This window comes from Aplysia californica, unplaced genomic scaffold (assembly GCF_000002075.1).
Source record: "Aplysia californica isolate F4 #8 unplaced genomic scaffold, AplCal3.0 scaffold00429, whole genome shotgun sequence".
Classification (NCBI taxonomy): Eukaryota; Metazoa; Mollusca; class Gastropoda; order Aplysiida; family Aplysiidae; genus Aplysia; species Aplysia californica.
The window spans coordinates 500,429-503,960 of NW_004797699.1; the positions used below are offsets into that span (position 1 = coordinate 500,429).

Consider the following 3,532-nt stretch of genomic DNA (forward strand, 5'->3'; position numbering starts at 1 on the left):
TATATTTTGCAGTTTGGTTTGCAATTTTCTTGAAAATACTTTGGTTTGCGACAGTTCTGGTGGTTTTATGTGCGATCTGCAGCAAACAATAGAGGGCCTAGGACTGCACTTTGACCCCCCGAAACAGTGCATCTGGGTGCTGGAGTGAAAGTAGCCTATCAAAGTCTGCAATGACTTAACAGTTCAAAAGCTGCATGAACGTAAATCTCTCTCTCTCTCTCTCTCTCTCTCGCTGTCTCTTTCTCTGTCTCTCCCCCTCTCTCTCTGTCTCTCTCTCTCTCTCTTTCTCCCCTCACCCCCTGTCTTTCCAAATTAACTCATGCCCCAGAGTGTGATCTAACCCTGACGAGGCGAACAAACACAAATTAAAAACCTAAACGTAAACGGAAAAGTACCAAATACATCAACAAGTCATAGCCGGGCCCGTCAGTCGCGATAGTATAGTTTTTGACCTGCTTGAGATATTGATCGATTTTTTATGCAGTGTGACCTTGGATAGTTAACATCCACACCAGCGACAGCTACTTGTCAGGGCAAAGGCAAAAGGAAAATAACAAACAAGAGCATTTTCTGGATCAGACAAGTGGGAACCGTACCCATACGCCGCCGCGTCCACTGTTCTAACAAAACAGTACCTACAGTAGGTGTTGGAGATCTTTTGTTTGAAGTAAAAGGTATTGACATATTGTAGGTTCCCTAGCTGCTGCTGCAGCAACAACAACAAAACAATTAAAGGTTAACGCACCGGTAAGCTTTAGGTGGTACGTCCACTATAATTTTTAGCATGTCCCAGGTGATGCGTTTTCGTGATGTTATCGCCCGAATGACGGGGCAAGAAAAATGATGTACGCCCATTTATTTGCCGAGACAGGCAAAATCGCGAGTCTTCGCTATTTTGTGTGTGTGGGATAGGCCTAGTACTCTCTCTCTCTCTCTCTCTCTCTCTCTCTCTCTCTCTCTCTCTCTCTCTCTCTCTCTCTCTCTCCTATCACAAGGCTACTGGCGTAGGTCAAAGGCGTTTCATGTTTTATCCTAGGCACAGAATTCTACACTAAGTGTAACAATTCTGTGATCCTAGGTCACAATGTAGAACTTTGTCGCCAAACACAGCATCCTGCCTACACAGCTGACCTAGATCATAGATCTAGATACACGACATGTAGGTCAAAATCTAGTCCATGAAGCCTCAATTGCTTTTAAGAACGGCTCAAATGTATGGGATCTACTGTAAAACAATTAATTCAAGCAACTATTAAATGAAATTGGGACCAAAATTACACACTTACGGTTCAAAATTATCCGTTTTCTTGGGAGAATCGAGGAGCGGCAGCAGATTCCACGCAAGGCAAAAGATCCGGCGCTTTTTCGGTAGTTCCCACCCCGCAATTTTATTAACGGGTTTGGGCCACAAGAGTAGGGGAGTTTCAGGGGGGCTTGCCCCCCTGACCTAATAAAAATAGGAAGGGGGGTTTCAGGGGGGCATGCCCCCCTGAATTTTACCATAATTTAATATTTTGCAGTTGTTAGGTTTGATATCTTAGCTCACCGCGAATCAAACGTATAGATCTAGATCTAGATGTAGGTCAGGCTCAAATAAGGGGGTTGGGAACTACGGAAAAAGCACCAAAGATCCTGCACGTAGGCTACGAAAATCATGTTGCTTGATAAACTTTGCGTGGTGCAAGTAAAATATCTAGATCTAGGCCTAATTTGCATAATACAAAGCTTTGCCTGGAGTCGGCAAAAAATAACAAGTGGGCGCGAGACACGCATATGCACATAGAGACGACATAATATGCCTCCAATTCATACACACGACACGACACACATGTAGATCTACTAATAATTTAATAATTTTTCCCAAACTCCAGCCCTTACTCCCCCCGTATCCCTTTTCTCTCTTCCTCAGTAACCATGCGTAAAGTTAGTGTGCTTAGGCAAACGCCCCCCCCCTCTCTCACACACACACACACACACACACACACACACACACACACACACATACACACAAGTGTACAAGCACCCACGAACGCTAACACTAAGTAACCAACGAGACCTGAATTTAAAAAATAAGTAAAATTAATGCCAATCAAGAATACTCACCACAAAACTCAGCAGAGAAGGAGAATGTCAAAGGGTTCCGCTATTTATATCCCGAGCCAGCGAACAGTGAAGCGCGATTATTTGCTGGCCGACCGGGCGAGTCCAACTTCTTCGCGGTACAACCAGAGAGGGTAACTGTAAGTGTAAGTGTAAGGTTAACTCAACTAACTGTAAAACTCTCTGGTGCAACTATGGGTACAACAGAGCCGACTGAGACACTCGAAACTCGAGACAGAACATTCCTCGTACCTTTGCCGTGCACCTTTTGAATAGTTAAAGTAGGCCTAAATTCTGTAAATGCTGTTCATTCGCAGAGAAAGGGTAACAAGAAGCCGCCTTTTGATATGAAATTATAGAACGAAACACCACGAAGTAGATACTAGAATCTACCCGGGGTGGCTACTTTTGCTTTAAAAAATTTTAATGTTGTAGATTTCAAACTAATGCGGATTATAAACTGCTTACAGTTTTATCCTTGCCCCATTATGTTATAGATCTAGGTGTGAAACGGGTCATGATCTATTGCACAAAGCGCGAACGCTTGTCAGACGAGAAAATATTAAACAAACCCACCAGGTCACAGGTGCGCCTTATTAATGCTTTGAGCTGACGTGTCATTTGTATGACGATGATTCCCAAATGTATGTTAATGGCACCAATCAAAATAGATCTGCCAAACAGGATTTCTATCACAAAAAAATGTTTTTATGAAATTAAAATGTGGATGACAGCAAACAAATTGAAGCTAAACGAAGAAAGGACAGGCACCAATCTTATAAATAATCAACGATTAAATAAATATCTGGAAAGTGTCAACATTGACTTATATGGGCATATGCCATCTAGTAAAGAAGTTGTCAAGAATCTCGGTGTACATATTGACTATCACTTATCAATGGGTTTGTTTATAGAATCTCTATCGAAAGCCCTTTATTTTCAGCTGAGAAGGAAAGGCCTAGATCGTAAGTACTTAAACGAAGAGACCACAAAAACATTGGTAACATCTCTTATCCTATCAAGATTAGACTATTGTAACTCATTCCTAGCAGGTCTGAACAACAAGTATTTGAATCGTTTACAAGTCATTCAAACTAATGCCGCTAGACTGATTGATAACAAGATCTTAAAAACGAAACCATGTCACTCCACTATTAAAAAAACTGCACTGGCTCCCTGCAAAAGAAAGAATAATATTTAAAATCTGTAAACTCTCTGATCTGTGTCAGTGTCATGTGTTTCAAATGGGTAAATAAAACTGCTCTTTTTTATCTGCAGGAATTATTTATCAGTATATAATTATAAGCCAGAGAGAATCCTAAGATCATCAAACGATAACACCCTACTTTGTGACACTCGTAAAATCATACGAATCATATGGAGAGAGATCTTTCTCACATCTTGGTCCATTTATGTGGAACAGATTACCCAT

The 3,532-nt window shown here is 41.4% G+C and overlaps 1 protein-coding gene across 1 annotated transcript in view; it reads right to left on the reverse strand.

Moving 5' to 3' along the window:
• The window catches only part of LOC106012605 (hematopoietic prostaglandin D synthase), a gene marked incomplete at its 3' end in the record, with an annotated part of 7,710 nt that extends 5,465 nt beyond the window's left edge, over nt 1–2,245 (reverse strand). Inside the window, 1 exon segment of the mRNA XM_013086035.2 lies at nt 2,104–2,245.
• Nucleotides 2,246–3,532: the final 1,287 nt, after the last annotated feature.